We start from the raw sequence: 23,739 nt of genomic DNA on the forward strand, positions 1-23,739 counted from the left end.
ACACAGTGTCCGCCTTACCCAAACCCACAGGGAAGTATTTATTGTTGCTGTCAATGTCAAGAAAAGCTGCATCCCTAAATAGTTGCTTTGTTTGTAAATGTGATCATAGTGAATTCTATACCTATTTGGTTTCCATCTTTGTTATGGCCGCTAGGAATTTTTTTTTGTGGGGCTGGAGAAGGGGTGTCTCTCTGTCACCCAGGCTGCAGTGCAATGGCCGATCTCGGCTCACTGCAACTTCCACCTTCTGGATTCATGCAGTTCTCCTGCCTCAGCCTCTCAAGTAGCTGGGATTACAGGTGCCCGTCACTACACCCAGCTAATTTTTGTATTTTTAGTAGAGATGAGGTTTCACCATGTTGGCCAGGCTGGTCTTGAACTCCTGACCTCAGGTGATCCACCCTCCTTGGCTTCCCAAAGTGCTGGGATTACAGGTGTGAGCCACCGCACCCAGCCTGCTGCTAGGAATTTTTAAGCCCAATTTATATCCCACATCTAAAAACTCTGCAAAGCCAGATGTCTGCAATATGCCTTTTGGTATAGTATGCTCACTCCTTGCTTTATTAGTTTCCTATCCATATCCTTCTTTGTTACTGATTTCTACAGCTGTGTATTTTATCTTTTCCTTCATTTATTATACTGTCTCTAACATCTTACAGAATCAGGTGCCAAGTGAATGAATGAATGAATAGTATTCAAAAAATAAGTTGCCTTTTTATGAATTGGAGGAGACATGTGACACCCATTCCAGTCTCTGAATCTCAACCAGAGAAAAGCCCAGACTCAATCAACAAGGCAGTGTTTATGGGAACCCAGTAATTAAAAGACAGTAGCAACACAGCAACTAGCAAAACTGCAGTATGGTCAGAAAGTGTGAATGATGACCTCCTGTTAGCAAAGAGAGGAGCTTTAATGATCACCCCAGAGAGCACCTGAACCATGCTGGGGGCCCTGCCAATGAGAACTTTGGAGGACTGAGTTTCCATTGATGATGCCAGTAAAAGCTTGAATCTAAGCCTTCTATTAGCAGGACCCACACATTCTTGAATACATCCTTCCAGATTGCCATGTCCTATAAGACACAATCATATACATGTGAGCAGGCTATGTTTTTGCATTGGTTTGCCTCCGTGACTTGCAGTGTGTAGCTCCAGACCATAATTAAGCTTTTAGGTCCAAAGTTGATCCTGTGTCTACAAGTTATTAAGTGATTTCACTTTCAAGGGCCCCCTTAACGTTCCCCGAGCTACCCCTGTCCAAGTCATTCAGCTTTTTTATTGTTGATTCAGTAACACAGACCTTGAACAGCCAGACTGATTGGTCTGTTCTAAGTGGTCAGCAGAGGAAAGGGACCCATAAGGAAAGAGTAAATTTGGATGGGGGAATCATATGAGAAGAGGTCTTGTCAGAGTCTGACTCAGTGTGGAAGGAAATCCACTCTAAATTCTGTGCTCAGTGGTCCCCCATTTGCATACTGATTGACAGACTGAGGAGCACTTTACACCATGCCTAGGCAGTGATTGGAGCTTGAGGATACATGGTCACTCCAACACTCTTTCTAAATGATCATACCTGCCATGGAAATTTTCCTATGCTACATTGGGAACATCTGTAGAAGACCTTCATGTTTCTGAATCAGTCAACCAACGAACAAACATTTAAGCGTCATCATCCATGAATTCATTATTGCGGTAAGTTTATGGGTGAAACGCCGTCCTCCCCACACACACAAACCAAGATGTGATTGATGCCCTCAAATAACTCACTCTTCAGTTGAAAATATACGCTTATTACAAATTATGGTACCCTTTATGCTACTAATCAAAGCATTTAGTATTAACAATAAAAGTTCAAAGAAGGAATAGGACACTGAGAGTGGGCTTTGTTAGATTAGATATAGAACTTTAGTTGAACTTGAAGAGGAGGTATAATGTAATGATGAGCATAAAATGACAGCACTTATTCCAGTTTGGGGAAAAGAGGAAGTAAATTGTAGACACGAGTAGCCGTAGTAGTTTTGAGCGAATACCGGCGTCCTCACATGTCTGTGGTTGACTTAAGAGATACCATCAGATTCTCCACAAAAGGAAGAACAATCCTTCCAAGACCACGCAACTTAAACCGTTTTGCAGAATCAGTTTCAGGTTTTACTTTCTTTGTTTACCCATTGGACTTGATTTGATTACTTTCCCTTCCCAGGTGAGTCTTACTTTCCCAGTTACATTTTGAGCTACAATATTGAAAACACATTTATTGAGGTTGGTTTAAAAAAAATGTTCAAAATATATTTCCTACATCTTTTTTAATGGAAAGTATCATCCTTCCAGATAGCTGTGCTGTGAGTACTGTTTATCACTCGCTGTACTGGGATGAGGGTACATCTTCTAATTATAAAAGTAATGTAATGTAGCTCCATTTTCCCCAGTCTACTTCCGGCTACCTGGGAGACCTTCATTTTTCTTGGAGATGGTGATGGAATTATCTGAGGAATGGGAGAATACAGCTTATCCTTGGGGATGGGGGCAGGAAGATAATTGATTCATAGCAAGTAGACAGTTAGTCTCAAAGCAGCCAGAGATGTTCCTGAAGCCACTAGAACTAGATGGAGCCTACATTCTCCATTCTCCTGTCAAGCTAAGGGCTTTAGAAACACCAGGGAGAGGGAAGCAGCACATTTTGTTTCTTTATAATAAATCTCCCATCTTATTGCCTGAGACATTTTGCTCTCCTGAGGACACAGAGCCTGCTTCTTAGCCTTTTCCAGTTGAGCTCTTCCTTCCCTACCCCCCATTTCCATTAAGATGGTTTACTGGGATTCGAAAGAGAGGCAAGCTGCCACATCAAGCTTTTTATTTTCTCTGAATCCCCTCCCTCCCTCCCCTCCAATCTCATTTAGACCTTTTTCCTCTTCTCTCCTTTCCCCACCTCCCCACCCTTGTCTTCTTCAGTCATCCATTATTACCCATGGGATCTTTCTATAGGTCTTCAGAGAGAAACGATTCCTGGATTACATTTGGAAGCAAAGCATTAGGAGACTCTAACTCAATCTCAATTACTATTTGGCACTACGTTTTATGAGCGAAAAATGCAATAAAAGAGTGATTTCTAAATTTAACTAGCATTGTGTAATGCAATTATTTATTACAGCAGGCTATTGTTTATGTATCACCTGAGCTATTGGTTAGCATGAAAATGGCAGTGTACAGGAAGCCCTAGAAATCGATCATTATCTAAAGTGGGTAATCAAAAATCTAATTTGCTTCCATGAATTTTCCTCCAATAACCATGTGGCATATCACACAATGTACCAGTGGACTATAATTCAAATCCGCATATCAAAACTAGAACAGACCCCAGCAGGAAATGCAAAGAGGTGACTTTCTCATTCTATTGTTGGAAATGCTAGGAGAGACAATAAATGCAGAGTAAACTATATTTTTCTCCCACTCACCCACCCTCACTTTGCTCCCTCCCCTAATAACCATAAGCTGAAACCACTTAAGGATTACAATTATCTGTCATCATTATTGCCCGTATTATGACTAGGCCGCTACCCATTGCAAATGACGCTTCTGAAAATGAAAGACGCTCTTCAGAGAGATTTTTGTTTGTTTGTTTTTAGCTTTATAGGCTCCTTCAGGCACAATGGGGGAGGATGTTGGGGGAGATGGAAATTCAGTCAGGAAGACAATTAACTAGCACAGCTTCACTGCACAGTAACATCAAATCATACAGCAATTAGAGCTCTGCAAAACCCCTGGTTTGGTTTCACGCACATGTAAGGATGAAAACTGATACGTACACTGAGCTGATGCTGGACTGCAAATGAAAAAATCAAAGAGGTAAACACTGTAAAATTTCATTCTCTGCCTAATCACATCTCTGGAATGGTGATTTGAGCTGAGAGTATTTTCAGTCTGTGCACAAGAAAATTCACCTCTCTCCTCAAGCCTTAGTAAATTCCTAGAGGACTGTCCACCATTCCTCTTCTTCCACATTAAATTTAAAACATTAATTTTTGCCAAAAACGTATTGTACTTGTCAACAAATAAAGGAGTTAACTAACCCATTATTCCCACAGATTATCTAGGCCTTGATTGTTAAATCCAGAAAAGAAATAATTGTAGCTTCAAAAAAAAAAAAAGCAAGATGAAGATGTTTTTTGATTTGTTTGTTAGTTTGTTTTTTGAGTCCCAGTCTTACTCTGTCACCCAGGCTGGAGTGCAGTGCTATGATCTCGGCTCATTGCAACCTCCGCCTCCTGGGTTCAAGTGATTCTCCTGCCTCAGCCTCCCAAGTAGCTGGGACTACAGGCGCATGCCACCACACCCAGCTAATTTTTTGTATTTTTGGTAGAGATGGGGTTTCACCGTGTTGACCAGGATGGTCTCGAGTGCCTGACCCCGTGATCCACTCGCCTCGGCCTCCCAAAGTGCTGGGATTACAGGCGTGAGCCACCGCAGCCGGCCGCTGAAGATGTTTTTTTTTTTTTTTGAGACGGAGTTTCGCTCTTGTTACCCAGGCTGGAGTGCAATGGCGCGATCTCGGCTCACCGCAACCTCCGCCTCCTGGGTTCAGGCAATTCTCCTGCCTCAGCCTCCTGAGTAGCTGGGATTACAGGCACGTGCCACCATGCCCAGCTAATTTTTTGTATTTTTAGTAGAGACGGAGTTTCACCATGTTGACCAGGATGGTCTCGATTTCTTGACCTCGTGATCCACCCGCCTCGGCCTCCCAAAGTGCTGGGATTACAGGCGTGAGCCAGAAGATGTTTTTAAAAGTTGGAGAGAGGCCGGGCATGGTGGCTCACGCCTATAATCCCAGCACTTTGGGAGGCCGAGGCGGGTGGATCACGAGGTCAGGAGATCGAGACCATCCTGGTCAACATGGTGAAACTCCGTCTCTACTAATACAAAAAAAATTAGCTGGGCATGGTGGCGCGTGCCTGTAATCCCAGCTACTCAGGAGGCTGAGGCAGGAGAATTGCCTGAATCCAGGAGGCGGAGGTTGCGGTGAGCCGAGATCGCGCCATTGCACTCCAGCCTGGGTAACAAGATTGCGAAACTCCGTCTCCAAAAAAAAAAAAAAAAAGTTGGAGACAGTCACCAGTTCTTATATTGTTGATCTTTACCATGCCAAAGAAAGTTACCTTTATCTTATGAACATGCCAGTATAGACTACACGACCTGCCAAATATTCATTTTCTCCTGACTTTTTTTTTGTACTTGAGTGTCTTTGTCTTAGACAGTTTTTGGTGTAGTACAATAGGACTCAATTTCTAAGACAGAAGGCATTCCCCAATACAAAGCAATCCGCAAAGGCTCATTTTTTCCTGCCTGCCTGTAAAGGTTTTTCCATCATTTGACCATGGGTTTAAAAAAGAAACAAAGTGTAAGACATCTGCTTCCCTTTTTCTTTTTTGAAGGAAAATGTGTATTATTTTAATTAGTTGTATGTACAGAAAACTGAACAGTGTACATTTAACCCAGTTTAGTGTCAAGTTCTTTAGCCTTTACCTTTTCAAGCTAGGCAATGCGAGCCACAGACTTGGCTTCCTTTATTTTTTTAAAATAAATTCTTTATTTTGCAATAATTATAGATTTACAGAAAAGCTGCAAAGTACCACAGAAAGATCTCATATACCCTCTCATCCAGTTTCCCCATTTTTTTACATCTTATATTACTATAGTATAGTCGTGAAAACTAAGACACTGGTCAGGTGCGGTGGCTCACGCCTGTAAACCCAGCACTTTGGGAGGCTAAGGCAGGTGTCAGGAGTTCCAGACCAGCCTGATCAACATGGTAAAACCCCATCTCTACTAAACCCTCCTGATCTAAGGTCAGGAGTTTGAGACCAGCCTGGCCAAAATAGTGAAACCTCATCTCTACTGAAAATACAAAAAAAAAAAAAAAATTAGCCAGGCGTGGTGGCGCAAACCTGTAATCCCAGTGACTTGGGAGGCTGAGGCAGGAGAATCACTTAAAAAAAAAAAAGAAAAAACGCTAAGAAACTAACATGGAGAGATTACTGTTAATTACACTCCAGACTTTATTTGGATTCCACTAGTTTTACATAATGATCCTCTTTCTATTCTAGGATCCAACCTATGAACATGTTACTGAGTTCCATGTCTCCCTGCTCTGTGGCAGTTTCTCAGTCTTTTCTTGTTTGTCATGACTTTTACTCTCTTGAGTACTGGTATTCTCAAGGTATACTCTCTGTAGCATGCCCTCCAGTCTGGAACTGGCTGTTGTTTTTCTCATGAACAGAATAGTGTTATGGGTATTTAGAAAAAGTAACAGGGGGAAGTGCCCTTCTCATCACTTCTTATCAAGAGGTATATAATATCCATATGATGTCACTGGTGACATTAATCTTCATCTTTGGCTAACGTAGTCTATGCCAAGTTTCTCTACTGTAAGTTTACTATTTTTCCCTTTCTTTTATTTATTCTTTAGAAGAGTCATTCAGTCTAGCCCACACTTAAGAGGGGTGAGGGTCAAGACCCTCCTGGAGAAGAAAGTATTTACATATATTCTTTGGAAGGGTGAATATCTAGGAATTATACCATGAGAAAGACTTGTCCCTTCTTCCCAGTTTATTAACTCAATCAGCTGCTTCCCTTAATTTTAAAATAAGACAGATCATTAAAATGATGAACATCTTACCTGTACAAAGCAATAAGAAAACATATTAGGGGTTTTAATTTTCAAAGCAATATTTTTGTTTCTAAAGCCTTTTCAATAAACTGAGTTATATTCACTAAAATATGCCAAGGGGAAATGTACACCTGAGGTCAAAACCCATTTGTAGCCCCACACCAGGACCTAGTGTGAATTATACAAATTAGGCTTATTTCTCCCAAGCAGTTTATGAAGACAAGGAGCCATTTGAATTTCTGGCTGAAACATTCTGGTTCCCTAACAAATATTCCAATCACCTTTCAACCTTACCTAGCCGAATAATGATCTCAGCAGAAAGCTGAGGAAGTAGGTATTCAAGCCCTCACTGGAAGGCCCCATTTGGCGTGCTGTGGCACTCTGGAAACAGCACATGGGCCATCTTCTGTGGCAATGGCCTTCATTTCAATGACTCTCCGTCTTCCACTATTCATGAATTCACCACTCTTACCTTCACCAGATATTTATAAAGCACCTACTATATGCCAAATGCTGTGCTGAGCTTTGGACCAACAGAATGGAAGGAAAGACTGCAGTAACAAATAAGGACCTTCGAGAAGAGCAGGTTCCAGATGAGACACTTGGATGGGCACAAAGGGACACAAAGGAGCAAGTGCTTACCCTGTCTGAGAGGGGAAAGAATGAACGGCTGCATGAGATGCGTCCTAAACTGTGTCTCAGAAGCAATTTCTTTCAAATAGCTCGAAGAAATGATACTACCCTGAACTCCTGCACTCACCAAACTCACCCAAACTCATCAAACAGGAAGAGATCATTTGAATGTTCCCAACACAAAGAAATGATCAATATTTGAGGTGATGAATGCTAGTTACCCTGATTTCACATTACACATATTGTGTACATATATCAAAATGCCATATCGTACCTAAGAAATATGTAAGATTATGTGTCAATTAAAATGTAAAAATAAAATCAAACTTAAAATTTTTTTTAAATAGCTATTTACCAGGCATAATGCTCAAATGGAAAAAGGCATGTGAGTAAAGAATGATCCAGAACAAATGAGAACCTTGAGCAAGTCAATGAAAACTGAGCATTGATGACAAGAAATCACACACCTTCTGTGAGCAGATGATTAGGGATCAACTATTTCTAAGGGGACCCTTGGAAGAGTCACGTGCCCTGGAAGAGTCCCTGATTTGCTCCCTCCTTTCGGTGGTTTGCAGAACAGAATAATATACCAAATTATGCATGAAAAATACCTTGAAATTATTTATTCTATGAAGGTGCTAAAAGATTACAGCTCAAATTTCGCCCAATGTGGAAGAGAAGGAAACAGAATAAAAAATATATTTAACCAACAGGTATCAATCTTCTATCAACTCCAAGCATCATGCTAGGTACCCTACAAACAGTCTCTCATCTTCTGAGACAATGCTTATATTTTCACTATTTTATAGATGAGGAAACTTGGTCTTGAAAGTCAACGTGGCAGGTTACACAGCTGGAAAGCAGGGAAAGCAGGATCTGAGTCCAGTTCTGCTTAATTCTAAGACTCTTCCTATAGTCGCGTTCTGTCTTTCTATGGATGATGAATTTAACAGAATAACAGTATCTACTACGTTCCTAAAGAACAATAAAAGTTCTTCATATAGCCTGGGCTGGTGTCACCATGCTGAGAGACCCGTGATACCTACAAGGCCATTGCGGTACCTGGCAACTCCAAGTACCTTTGTCTGTTTATGGCGTATTGATGCAGAAAAGAAAAGGGGACGTGACTTTCGAAGAAAAAATTCAGTGAGAATGAAGGTGGAGGCCATCCTGCAACAGCCTGAGCGTCAAACAGTGCAAGAATCAAGACTGAAATTTCTATCTGATAACAAGTCAAGGTAAATAAGAACTAGGCTCAGACCCCAGAAAACAAGGCTGGTAGGAACAAGGGAAACTGCCCCCAAACCACAGACACCTGAGAGGCTAACAGGGCCTGTCCCTTTTTCTTGAGTGTTTGTGCCTTATTTAAAAACAGAGAAATCCAACAGCAACATTAGCTACTCTGAAACAAAGAGTTAAGAGATAAATAAACAAATAAGTCAAAGAAGAACTATAAATATTCATATATGCAGCCAGGCACAATGGCTCATGCCTGTAATCCCGGCACTTTGGGAGGCGGAGGCAGGCGGATCACGAGGTCAAGAGATGGAGACCATCCTGGCCAACATGGTGAAACCTCATCTCTACTAAAAATACAAAAATTAGCCGGGCGTGGTGGCACTCTCCTGTGGTCCCAGCTACTCGGGAGGCTGAGGCCGAAGAATCACTTGAAACCCAGGAGGCGGAGGTTGCAGTGAGCTGAGATTGGGCCACTGCACTCCAGCCTGGTGACAGAACAAGACTCCGTCTCAAAAAAAAAAAAAAAAAAAAAAAAACGGAGAAATAAATTTTGGTGAGCAAATTTGCAAATACAAAATCCATGAATAATGAGGATTAACTGCACACACACAAATATATATAAATATTTCAAAGGCAAATGAGAAAATAAGAAAAATTCCTTCACGTAAGTCAGATAAAAGATGTATTCATTATTATGTAAGAAGATACCGTAATGGAAAAGAAAAAGCGAATATCCCATGCTGTGGTTTAGACACGGTTCGCTTGGCCCCGCCAAGTCTCACACTGAAATGTGATCCCCAGTGTTGGTGGTAAGGCCCCGTGGGAAGTGCTTGGGTCAAAGGGGCAGATTCCTCATGAATGTCCTGGTGCTGTCCTCATGGAAATGAACTCTCACTCTATTAGTTCCACCCAGAACTGGTAGGTAAGAAGAGCCTGGCACCTCCCTCTGCTCTCTCTCGCTGCTGCTCTCTTGACGTGACATCTGCACACTCCAGCTCCCCTTTCCCTTCGGCTATGAGTGGAAGCAGCCTGAGGCCCTAACAGAAGCAAATGCTGGTGCCACGCTTTTTGCACAACCCACAGAACCTAAGCCAAATAAGCCTCTTTTCTTTTATGTATTTGTTTGTTTGTTTGTTTGCTTGTTTTGAGACGGAGTCTTGCTCTGTTGCCACACTGGAGTGCAGTGGCGCGATCTCGGCTCACTGTAACCTCCGTCTCCCAGGTTCAAACAATTCTCCTGCCTCAGCCTCCTGAGTTACAGGTGTGCGCCACCATGTCCAGCTAATTTTTGTATTTTTAGTAGAGACGGGGTTTCACCATGTTGGCCAGGCTGGTCAATCTCTTGACCTTGTGATCCGCCTGCCTCAGCTCCCCCAAAGTGCTGTGATTACAGGCATGAGCCTCTTTTCTTTTTGAATTACCCAGCCTCAGGTATTCCTTTATAGCAACACAAAGATATCCCAGTAGAAAAATTTTTTTTAAAAGCCAAGAGACTTATTCAGGCAATTCATGCTTAAAGAAATGCACATGCTTTCCAGAGAAAGAAAACTCTTTGCAACTTCTAAATGACACGACATCCCTTTCTCCATATAATCTTGTGCACTGAGGGTAGGCATATAGCCAGGCATGATTATTCCAGAAAGCTATTGGCAAACCTTTAGAAAATCCGTCTCATTTAACCAGTAATTCCAATTTTAATAGTAATCCTAAGGACATAAGTTAGGGATATGTGCAAAGATATACAGTCTGTCCATTGATATTCTTTTGCATTTTTTAATAATAGTGAGGGGAGAGGTAGGGAAATCTTGTATTTCTAAAAACAAAACACTCTGGGAGGCCAAGGTGGGCAGATCACCTGAGGTCAGGAGTTCTAGATCAGCCTGGTCAACATGATGAAACCTCCATGCCTGTAGTCCCAGCTACTTGGGAGGCTAAGGCTGGAGAATTGCTTGAACCCACGAGGCAGAGGTTGCAGTGAGCCAAAATCACACCACTGCACTCTAGCCTGGGTGACAGTGAGACTCCATCTCAAAAAATAAATAAATAAATAAATTAGTTAAATAAATTATTATATATTTCCAGAAATGAAATACTATACATTTAAAATGATATTAAATTATGCCTTGATATGATATAGTAGGTATACTTTTATGTATGTGATTGATTTTAATTAATTTTAAAATACATATTATCACCGAGAATTGTTCACAATATCTTTATAAGTGAAAAAAAGTATAAAACAATATTCACAGCATCAACCCATTGTTGTGGGCCCACAATATATTCACCAAAATGTTAAAAGTTATTATCTTTTAAGGGAAGAAATATTGGGATTTCTTAAAAGCTATCGTCTGCTGGGCACGGTGGCTCACGCCTGTAATCCCAGCACTTTGGGAGGCCAAGGCGGGTGGATCACGAGGTCAAGAGATCAAGACCATCCTCGTCAACATGGTGAAACCCCGTCTCTACTAAAAATACAAAAAATTAGCTGGGCACAGTGGCGCGTGCCTGTAATCCCAGCTACTCAGGAGGCTGAGGCAGGAGAATTGCCTGAACCCAGGAGGCGGAGGTTGCGGTGAGCCGAGATCGCGCCATTGCACTCCAGCCTGGGTAACAAGAGCGAAACTCCGTCTCAAAAAAAAAAAAAGCTATCGTCTTATTTTCTAGTTATTTCTACAATTACTATGTATAGCTTTTGAAACAAAAAACATTTCAACATGAATGTCATATATCTGCAATAATCTTAGCATTCTCAATTTTAAAAGGAAAGCTGATCCTTTCCTCAGTACTTGCAAGATAGGTAAGCATTTTTACTGTCTCAAAGAATCAGTTGAGCTAAACAGATTAATTGGTTTGATAAGAAAAATGACCTTTTATGCCTAGTTTATCAGAAATTGTGGCTCTCTTTGTATTTTGCTTTCCTGCCTTCAGACATATGCCCCATTCCCTTTGATTTGAGCTGTGGAATCTCAGGCTACATGTAGGCTGAGCTTCACACACGTGGGATAACACATGTGTACGATTACATGGTAAGTGGGATTTTCCTGCTCTACGTGCACAGCATAACACAATCTAGCAGTTCAGTGTGCTATGGGGCTTTTGTCATTTTGCAGTGTGTTGCTGGCAGCTCTTCACTACAAGGTTACCAAGTTAGCTGTTGGTGAAGGTGTAGTAATAAAAGATGTAGCCTTGTGCTCTCACCATATGGAGCTATTCTACAGAGTGTATGCCTTGCCATTTCACTATTAGTAAAGCCATGCTGCTTTTTCCTCTATGCTGCTAGAGCCTCTTTAAAAGAGGATGTCTAGGTTTTTATGCAAGTATTCTGAGCTCCAAAGCTTCTCCTCTGTGTCAACCTTGCTGGGCATAATCTATACCTTAATTTTAAAATCTAGAGTAATTGATTTTTTATGTCAATATACTTAGCCCTCCATATCCACTGGTTTTGCATCCACAGATTTAACCAACTATAGATGGAAAATACTTAAAAAAATAAAAAACAAAATATAACAAAAAATAATACAAACTTTAAAAACACTAAAGTCTAACAATTACTTGCATAGCATTTACGTTGTATTAGATATTATACTTAATCTAGAGATTATTTAATGTCTGTGAGAGTGTGAGCACAGGTTATATGCAAATACTACATCATTTTATGTAAGGGACTTTGTCTTTGCCTTGGAGGAACGTTTTATCCAAAGGGGAGCTCACGATCTTCCTGGGTTAATATCTTCTCCCCACGGGCACTCTATCTTCCATGTTTATCTCCCAGGCTGCATATTTCTTTCTGTTGAGACACTGAGAACTTACCTCAGAGCTTTCAGGGTTAAGGTTTATCAGAATAAACACTCTCAGAGATCTGCCTGGCTGTCACATACATGTAGCCCTTGGGCATTTTACTAGACCCTCCTGAGCCCAAACTCTCAAGCTCTAAGGACATTTTCGACCCTGGGTGGGCTCTTCTCCTCAGGATGCCTAAAAACCTGTGGATGCTGAGTGTATTCATTACCACCATATGGAAAGATGCTGAGAAATTTTCTCTCCAACCAAATACTAGCAGGTGGCATGTATACCCAGATCTGGAAAAGTTCGTATTTTTGTAATTAATTTGGTGGCTGGGAGATCGCTACAATATTATATGTTGTTGAAATAAAATGTTTAACTGGGCACAGTGACTCACGCCTGTAATCCCAGCACTTTGGGAGCCCAAGGCAGGCAGATCACCTGAGGTCAGGAGTTCAAGACTAGCCTGGCCAACATGGCGAAACCCCATCTCCACTAATACACAAAAATTAGCCAGGTGTGGTGGTGCACACCTATAATCTCAGTTACTCAAGAGACTGAGGAGGGAGAATCACTTGACCCTGCTGGGAGGTGGAGGTTGCAGTGAACCGAGATCGTGCCACTGCACTCCAACCTGGGTGACAGAGCAAGACTCTGTCTCAAAAAAAGAAGAGGAAGCGAGGGAGGGAGGGAAATAGAGAAGGAACAGGATTGAAAAAGAAAAAAAAAGAAATGCAAAGAATCAAACAGATAGACAGAGTAAGATGTCAGCATCCTTATATATGGAAGTCAGAGTAACTCAGTGTAATAAACACAGCTTCAGAGTCAGGCAGACGAGATTTTATCTCCTGTTCCACTACTTACTAGTTCAGTGATACTAGGTGTGCTACTCCACCTCTCTGAGCAGTTTTATAAATGAAGGGGCCCGTGAAATAATACCAAGCTAAGTAAATTACAGTAAGATTAAATTAGATAATACACACAGAGTGTGCAGGAACTCAGTCATACCTTTTAAATTTTTGACTGACTTTAAAGGAAAAGAACTTTCTGCTTTACATAGAACTGCTGGTATACGGTAATTCATGTACCAAGTAAGCTTTACGAACTGCTACTAAGAGCCAGGTTGACATAATCACTGGGGTATTTGATGGGTGACGGACAAGGAACTTTTCATGGCATGGAATTCATAGTCTCACAGTCTAGCAGAAAGGGACAAGCATATTAACAAATAAACATGGTCTATGAGATTAGGCTATGATAGATATATTACAGACAGAAACTTAAAACAGAGGCTGATTAATGTCTGATTGATGTGTTCAGGTAGGGCTTCAAGAGAAGCTAAAGTGTCAGCTGCTTCTTAAAGCATGAATAAGTTCCCAGACAAGGCAGAAAGTGAGTTTCTTTAAATTATTTGATAATGAGCAACTGATAAGAGCCCCTAATTTAGCAAAATGCTATGCACATGGTAGACACTCAACGAATATTGAATATGAATACCAACATGCTCACCACATAGACAACATAAAGGTACATAGGTAAGGCCAGGCACAGTGGCTCACACTTGTAATCCCAGTGCTTTATGAGGCTGAGATGTGAGGTTTGCTTGAGGCCAGGAGTTCAATGCTGTAGTGATCTGTAATCACGCCATTGCACTCCGGTCTGGACCACAGAGCAAGACTGTCTATAAAAAAATAAAAAGGTAGATAGGTAGTGGGTAATAGTTTCACAAATGTCAACTACTGGTGTGAAAAAAAAAAAATCTTTTTTTCCCCCAAAAAAACCTATCTTTGTGTCTTTGTCAAGCCCCTAGTTTTTGAGGAAGGAAATCTGATCTACTCACTTCCAGTTCATCATGTCCAGTTAATTTATTTTTTCCTCAGTCAATTAGGAATTCTATATTCTACCTCTTCCCCAGCCCTTTGCGACAATGCTCTTTCGTATCTGTAAAATGGGGCCAATTATACCCACATTGGTGTTTTAAAGATGTTTGTAAATCTACTACTACGAGGAACAGAGTATGCACTCCACAGGTGAGAACAGACGGCGCTACCCTTCTTCACCTTGATGTAAGTCAAGGACACTCCCAGCGCCCTCTAGTACCATTTTTTACAAGTCCCCTTTTTATGCTAGGAAAATCAGTTGTAATGGGTTATAGAATGGCACATAGAAAGTACAGTTTTCCTCCTACCCGCGATAACTGGATATCCAAACCCTGCAACTGCACTGCCTACAATTGCGCTACATTTTCTCAGCCAGAGCTTTATTTATTATGCTGCTTGGAAAAGAACTAAGCTACAGTCGACTTAGGTAAAAGTCTCTCTTTTAAAGTACAGCGTAATGAAACAAATTTGCTTAACACTTCTCTGAATAATTACAAACTTTAAATCAATAGAATTTCAACCACAAAGATTTTATCTAATCATTTCAGTGGATCCAGTCGATATTTTTACGGAATACCCCGTAGTCGTGAAAACTTTTCAAATTTCCTAATGAGTTACTTAAACTTTCTAGACCCAAGAAGTCCAATATTAACAGAAATAAATTAGTACAAGGTCATTGGCTGTACTTTTGCCCAAAACTCCAAGCTGATGATATTAGAGTAACCTTAAAATCTGGCAAAGCAGTGGCATTCATAGATAGCCCTAGGCTATAATTAACAAACAGCCAAGTAAACTATTTGTTTACGTCATAAAGTAAGGTTCAGGGAGTAGGACTCATGTAACCACTTTGCAAGCCTCACAGTCTTCAAGTAACCGCATTATAGGATACTTAGTGTGTAACTAGGTGGTACAAGACCTAAATAGAGCCTGTTAAGTAATAATGACAATGAATGAAACTGTTGGGAAACAGAAAATGAGCCACAGCTGACAAATCCAGGAAACTCTTCTGCATTCATATTTTATTCAGTCACATGATGGTAAAGAGATGACTGTGGGGAGTGACCAAAATAATATTAGAACTTTGGGATTTTCTCCAGGTGCCACACAACTGCGGCTCGGCAGGCTCCAGGCATGAGAAATCTCAGGTTACATAAGTCTTTGTAGACTCATTGAGATCATGTTGAAACTAAATTTAAGGATGAGATCTTCCTTTATTTGCATGACCTGTCCTGCCTCACTCTTCCTTGCCCAGATTCCTTTTTCCATGACTCAGAACTAAAAGGGAGGAAAAAAAAAATGGGACCAGTGACTAGCTCAGGAGCTGTGCCTGCTGACAACCTAGCCCTTCCTGCCATTTCAACCCAAAACCCTAACTATAGGATGATTTTACACTGGGCATAGTTCTTTGAGCCCTTCTCTCCTTCTCATGTGTTCAAGGGAGAAAAACACTAAGTTCTACATAAATCAAACTTACTGAAGTCTAGTAACTTGAGTCCTTAGGAAACCATACAGTATCTTTTGCAACCACCCATGTTTTTTCAAAGGGTGTGCAGTAAGAAACAACTAGTTCTTTTTTTCTCTCTCTTTCTCCTAGACCTATGAAGAGGAAGAATTTTAAAACAGAAAATAAGGGTGAAAGGTAAGGTCTACTCCATGACCCTTTACATAAAACACCCTTTACCATGAGAAGCAAACGTACCTGCCTTCCTTTGCTCTTGCCTTTAAACTTGTTACCAGGTTACCTGAAAAATTACTTCTGGATAAAATAACCATTTTGACTTGGAATCGGAGTTAGAATTATGTCATCCAGGAACACATACACACATTCGAACATAATCTGTTCTGTGGTAACAACCTGTGAAAAAAGTGAAAAGGCTAAAATCTCAACCTAAATAAGAATCATTTCAGCACTATAATTATTTGCAAGCACTGAACATGTAATACCCAGATACTCCTGCAGTAAAAAGGTGATTCTGAAAAAGTCATTGGTGCCACACAGATCTGTTACTCTGTACTCCAAGTATTAAATTCTTTATTCAATGTTGACTTATTCATGTTATTATTTTCTAAATCTCCATATCTGTCCCTGTTGATCTAAGGGAGTCATTTGCTATAATTCAGACCCAAGGTACCCTGAAAACAAAAAGAAGTGCCGATTGATGTGAAACAGAAACCAATTCTTTGTTGTACTTTAAAACAATTTCAGAATGTAATCTAACATTTTCCTGATCTAAAGAAATAGCAAGGAATAATGGGAATTTTTAAAAGAAAATACTGTACAACATTCTCATCAATATTTGTATCTTCTAAATATCAAGAGTATGAATTTTGGCTATAAGGTATTCAAATTCAAGCAATCATTACTATGACAAAAATAAATTACCTCAGACATTTCCACATTATGCTCCAAAAATTGTTTGTTAAATTAGATGTGTGGAAGTTGAAAATATTTCTTTTTTCATTTAAACAAGATTTTAAAATGTCACTTCGTCCCCTTGGGCATCCCTTTAGAAGTTAATTTATATACTGTTGCTGAACTATTCCACATTTTAAAAGCATTAGCTAATGGTACCGTATTTATCACTGAAATAGTATAGTAGCTACACGATTCTACCCAATCTCATGACGTAACTAGGCATAGAAAGTTCCACTGCAGACAGGAAAAAGACTACAAATAATACCTGTAAGGTCTGTTCTCGCCGAGGATGAAATGAAGAAACTGAGGCCAGCACGAAAATAATCCAATGCAAGGGGTTTTATTCAGGCTCCCGGACGAGGTTCTGTTGCCCGGACAGGAAGGGCCGGAGAAGTCGCGCAGACTCCTCTCAGGCACGGGGTTTTATAGGTAGTGGAGGCGTCCGATTGGCTGTGGCCAAGGTGAGTGGGACAAAATGGAGGGGAGTGGGACCCGGATGAAACAAAATGGAGGGGAGTAGGACCCGGATGGTGGGGAGTGGGACCCAGATAGGACAAAATAGTAGACAGGGAGTGGAGCCTGGATGGGACAAAATGGTATCAGGTATGTCCTGATGGGGCTTTTTTTCTTTCCCGGGCTCCCGGCGGGGGGGCAGGGGGCGTGTCTGAGCTCCCGGCAAGGGAGGGGGGCGTGTCCGAACTCCCCGCGAGGGGAGGAGGTGTGTCCGAACGCTCCGCGAGGGGAGGGGGCGTGTCCGAACGCCCCACGAGGCAGCCAACCTTACAATACCGAAAATCATTTTTATTTCTAGGAGGCATGGTGGGTGACATTCTTTTTTGGACTTTTGCATTTTTAGTTCTCTCATAGTGACAACTTGTCTGAATATTAAAATGTTGGCTCCTCCCAGCATGGTGGCCCACATCTGTAATCCTAGCTATTCAGGAAGCTAAGGTGGGAGGATCACCTGAGCATGGAAGGCTGAGGCTTCAGGGAGCCAAGACTGGGACACTGCACTTCAGCCTAGGTGACCGAGTGAGAGCTTATCTCAAAAAAGAAAAAAATTCACTAACTATACCTTCTCAAATCCCACAGATATTATTCTACAGTGTTTTTATTATTATTATTTTTTACCACTGACATACTGGAAATCCAAAGCAGTTTGCATTTCAATCCTTTGTAGGCAAAATGTTGTTATTGCTGTGGTTGTTTAATGGGGCGGGGATGAGAGTGAAATGAAGGTTAGGATGCCTACAGGAAACGGTGTAAGAATGTACCTGTGTGTTAGTGTTGCAATATTCAAATGCGCAAACTCAGGTCTTTCTTCAGCTGAGAAATGTGTTAACTGCATTATATCTTTAACTTTTTTTTTCTTGAGATGGAGTCTCACTCTGTTGCTCAGGCTGGAGTGCAATGGTGCGATCTCGACTCACTGCAACCTCTGCCTCCCAGGGTCAAGCAATTCTCCTGCCTCAGCCTTCCGAGTAGCTGGGATTACAGGCATTTTTAGTAGAGATGGGGTTTCACCATGTTGTCGAGGCTGGTCCCAAACTCCTGACCTGAGGTGATCCACCTGCCTCGGCCTCCCAAAGTGCTGGGATTACAGGCAGGAGCCACCGTGCCCGACCTATCTTTAACTATTTTATGTCTATTTCATTGAAGAGATTTAAGCAGAGAGGTAGCACAGTTAGAATTTATTTCATGGATATTTTTGTGGCAGTGCAGGAAACCAATTTTGAGCAGGGCAAAGAGAGATACTGGAAAAAAACATTATGAGTCTCCTGCAAAACATTAAAAGATACAGAGGTCACTACTAACAAAAAGATAGACAAGAAGAAGTAAATGAGAGAAGCATGTAAGAAGTAAAATCTGAAACTACCTAACTTAGTGATTAATTAGATATGAGGGAATAGGAAAAATTAGAGTAAATGCTCACATAATGTATGGGTAACAGTGTCACCGACACCATCATTAATTATGATTAGACACATAGGGGAAGAAACAAGTTGAGGTGTCTATGTGTTCTAGCTATCTACTGCTGTGTGACAAACCACCCCAAAACTCAAGGTTTTAAAATAGCAGCCATATTTATCTTACCAATTTTCAATCTGGGCAGAGCTCAGCGGGGAAATCTCACCTCCGCTCCATGCAGTTTCAACGAGGGCAGCTTGACCCGAAGCTGGACGCTCCACTCCCAAGATAGCTCACTCACACAGCTGGCAAGCTGGCGCTGGCTGCCTGCTGAGACCTCTGCCAGGCTGTCTGCTCAAACACCTATACGTGGGTTCTCCATGTGGCTCTCTGACTTTTTTACAGCGTGGTGTCTAAAGTCCAAAAGCAAACATCCCCAAAACGCACGAAGTGGAAGCTATCAGCTTCTCGAGGCTTGAACCTGGCACCATATTACTTGCATATTATAGTCTACTAATCGAGCAGTCATAAAGCCAACTCAAAAAGAGAGACATAGACCCCACTTTCCAATAGGAGGCATTTCAATTGTTTTGCAGCTGTGTTTTAAAACCTCCATACTGTAGGACATCTTAAGTCCTACTGTGAGACAGATACCTTCAGTGAATAATTTCATTTACAAATCTTAAAGAAACTTTTAGGGAAGAGGTCAAAAACATATTCCAGCTCAAGAAATGTAGACAGAGACACATTTACTCAATTTTAATGAAGTTTAAGTTTCATGCCCCTTACTTCCAAGATGAGGACTTGTACTTAATTTTATATTTTTGTCTTAAAGAGAAGTTCCAAATTTATATAAGCTTCAGACTCCATAAAATCTTACGTACCCCTGGGTGAAATTTAAATCATAAGAGTAGATGAGATTTTCTGAGAAGTCTGTGTAGAATGAAAAGAGCAGGGGTGTAAGAATGGAAACCTGCAAATGTCAATATATTCACACCACGAGGAGAGAAAGAGGAAAGGGATTAGAAAGGATATATTTCAAATATAATCAGAGAGTTAGGAGGATAGCAGAAAAGGATTTTGTCAAACATATCAAGCAGTAGAAAGTTTCAGAAAAAAGTGGCCGGCAAATAGTCTCAAAATAAAGCATAAAGTTTAAAAAAAAAAAAACTAAAAAATAATCCTGTTGAGTCAGCATCATGAGCATTCATCTGCAACCTTTTCAAAGCAACAGAAGCTAGTTTTCAGCAAGTTGAGAATAAATGTTAATTGAAAAAAAAAATGGTGATAGCAAGAAATTTGGCTGACAAACATTAGAAATAGATACAGGAGTAAGAGGTTGGGAACTAGAAAAATACATCTTTTGGAGGCTGCTTTCAGCAAAAATACAAAGTTAATAATGTTATAACTATTAAAGATGTTAAAGCAATGTCTTCAAGTATTTCCACAATGAAAATGCCAGTCTCAGATGGCTTCATGCAAAAATTCTCCCAATCTTTAAAGAAAAAATATTATCTGTCTTACATAATTTCTTCCAGGAAATATGCCACCCAAATCATTTTACACAATCAGCATAAAACTGAGACCAAAATCATGCAGGCATTAGAAAAGGGGTAAATTTTTGCCTTTTTAATTCATAAATAAAGACGCAAAAATTTTAAATTACTAGCAAAGCCAATTGGAACAATATGGATAAAAAATAATATGCCATAATCAAGTTGCAGTTATCATCTCAGGAATGCAGGGATGGTTTAATATTAGAAAAATCTATAATATGGTCCAACGCATTAACAGATTAAAAAAGAAAACCATGGCCAGGAGCAGTGACTCGTGCCTGTAATCCCAGCACTTTGGGAGGCCAAGGTAGGTGAATCACCTGAGGTCAGGAGTTTGAGACCAGCCTGGCCAACATGGCGAAATCCGGTCTCTATTAAAAATACAAAAATTAGCCAGGCATGATGGCAGGCACCTGTAATTCCAGCTACTCTGGAGGCTGAGGCAGGATAATCGCTTGAATCCAGGAGGCAGAGGTTGCAGTGAGCTGAGATCGTGCCACTGCATTCTAGCCTGGGTGACAAGCGTGAAACTCTGTCTCAAAAAAAAGAAAGAAAGAAAAAAAGAAAACCATATGACCGTTTTAATAAATGCAGGAACAGAATTTGATAAAATTCAACATAATACAAACTCATAGTAAGAAAACAGAAGGGATCTTCTCAGGCATAGTACCTATTATCAGAAAATGTCGGCGGTATCCTCTTTAAAATCAGGAATGAAACATTACCATTACTTCTCACCAACATCATATTGAAGGCTCCATTTACACCAAAAGCCTAAGTACCCAATCTTCCTTCAGTTTCGGTGCTAATCCCACCCCTCAGTCTGCTTTACTAACTTAGTCTCTACCTGACAGCCACAGAGTATCCAGTTCCTCCAGCTCTTCCTCTCAATCTGAGCTGTAGAGTGGAATCACCAGTCTTGAAATTTACAGATGCTTAGCCAGCCACGTGACTCACATTTGTAATCTCAGTACTTTGAAAGGCAGAGGCGGGAGAACCAGTTGAACCCAGGAGTTCCAGACCAGCCTGGGTAACATAGAGAGACCTTGTCTCTACAAAAAATAAATAAAATTAGCTGGATACAGTGGTAGATGCCTGTAGTCCCAGTTCCCCAGGAAGCTAAGGCAGGAGGATCCCTTGAGCCCTGGAGGTTGAGGCTGCTATGAACCAAAGTTACGCCACTGCACTCCATCCTGAGTGACAGAAAGAGACCTTGTCTAAAAAAAAAAAAAAGAAAGAAAGAAAAAAGAAAAGAAATGTATGGGCCAGGTGCGGTGGCTCATGCCTGTAATCCCAGCACTTTGGGAGGCCAACACGGGCAGATCACCTGAGGTCAGGAGTTCAAGACCAACCTGGTCAACATGGTGAAACCTCATCTCTACGAAAAATACAAAAATTAGCCAGGTGTTGTGGCAAGTGCCTGTAATTCCAGCTACTCAGGAGGCTGAGGCAGGAGAATCATTTGAACATGGAAGGTGGAGGTTGCCGTGAGCCGAGATCACACCATTGCAATCCACCCTGAAGGACAAGAGTGAGACTTTGTCTCAAAAAAAAAAAAAAAAGAAAGAAAGAAAGAAGCTTACGAAATATTGAGTTCCATCCTTAGAAACTCCTATTTGATTGGTCTGGGCATAGCATCGGCATCTGAATTTTCTGTATTTCCCCAGGTAATTCTAACGCACAGCTCACGTTGAGAATCACTGGATTAGAGTAAAAATAGGATGGAAAGAGAAGAAAAAGAGAAGGGAGGGAAGAGTAGAGGAGTCAGCTATTCTCGAACAAGGCTGCACATTAAAATTACCTATGGATCTTTATGCAACCCTGATGCCCAGGTTCCCTTCTATACTGATTTTGAAATCATAATCTGTGGAGGTATGATCCTGGCATGGTATATTTTAAAAGATTCCACAAAGTTTTCTTATATGCTATCAAGATTGAGAACAACTGCTTTCACCCCCAACCCCCACCCCCACCCCCACCCCCAAAACAGAGTTTCACTCTGTTGTCTAGGCTGGAGTGCAGTGGTGCCATCTCAGCTCACTGCAACCTCTGCCTCCTGGGTTGAAACGATTTTCCTGCTTCGGCCTCCCGAGTAGCTGGGACTACACGCACACACCACCACGCCCAGCTAACTTTTGTATTTTTAGTAGAGACGGTGTTTCACCACGTTGGCCAGGCTGGTCTTGAACTCCTGACCTCAAGTGACCCACCCACCTCGGCCTCCCAAAGTGCTGGGATTACAGGCATGAGCCACTGCACCCGGCTGGCACAAACACTTTAAATCCAACTGTCAACTCTGCGTCTTCTTTCGTAAGTCACGTGGCTGCCCAAAGGCCCAGAGCTTCTCCTCCCTCACACCTGTGCCCACACACTCACTTCTGCCCACAAGGCAGCAGGCTCCACAAGGGTGAAGGTTGTGACTTTCCTGTGTGTTATACATGAGGGCTGAAGCAAATTTTTCAAATTTCCCTTAGCTAGAAATCAGATTGTTTCCACATTACTGGCATATCCTGCAAACAGAAATGAAGATTAATAGCTAATAAGAGGAAAGATATAGGAGCAAGAACCCAGAGAAGTGTTGACATTTCAATTTTAAAAGATATATGGGGGTAAGTGGGAAACAGCACAAGATGGGAAGGGTCAGTTTAAAGTGAAATATGCACTAGTAATAGACCAGCCCTCTCACCTCCAGAGGCACAAAACAGACGGCAAGAAGAGTCTGTCTCCAGTGCCATCAAGCTCTGCACTACATTGCCCAGAAGTGACTTTTCCCATGCTTCCTTTCCTTTCTTTTCCGCCTGTATTAAAGGAGTGGGCTGGGCGCAGTGGCTAACACCTGTAATCCCAGCACTTTGGGAGGCCTAGGCGGACAGGTCACGAGGTCAGGAGTTCAAGACCAGCCTGGCCAACTTGGTAAAACTCCATCTCTACTACAAATACAAAAATTATCCAGACACGGTGGCAGGAACCTGTAATCCCAGCTACTCAGGAGGCTGAGGCAGGAGAATAGCTTGAACCCAGGAGGCGGAGGTTGCAGTGAGCCAAGACCTCACCATTGCACTCCAGCCTGAACAACAAGAGCAAAACTCTGTCTCAAAAAAATAAAAATAAAAATAGGCCGGGCATGGTGGCTCACACCTGTAATCCCAGCACTTTGGGAAGCCAAAGCAGGTGGATCATGAGGTCAAGAGATCGAGACCATCCTGGCCAACATGGTGAAACCCCATCTCTACTAAAAATACAAAAATTTGCTGGGCGTGGTGGCGCGCGCCTGTAGTCCCAGCTACTCAGGAGGCTGAGGCAGAGAATTACTTGAACCCGGGAGGTGGAGGTTGTAGTGAGCTAAGATTCCACCACTGCACTCCAGCCTGGTGCCTGGCGACAGACTGAGACTATGTCTCAAAAAATAAATAAATAAAAATTAAATAAAGGAGTGAAAAGGGACTCCCCTAACCCTCACTGCCACAGTGGTGAGAAAAGAAATCTCTTCACACCCTGACAATCCACACAGTAAGAAGGGACTTTCCTGCCTACATGACAAGATGGGAATCCCCTGTCACAGAAGCGTCTAGAGAGTAAGGGATGGCCATCCATAAATAGGGTATGCACCTCTCAGCCAAGGAAACCAGTCTTCCCTGAAGAACAGCTCTATCTACATGTT

This window comes from Aotus nancymaae, unplaced genomic scaffold (genome assembly GCF_030222135.1).
Source record: "Aotus nancymaae isolate 86718 unplaced genomic scaffold, 86718_ANA_hifiasm-v0.15.2.pri h1tg000019l, whole genome shotgun sequence".
In the NCBI taxonomy this organism is placed as follows: Eukaryota; Metazoa; Chordata; class Mammalia; order Primates; family Aotidae; genus Aotus; species Aotus nancymaae.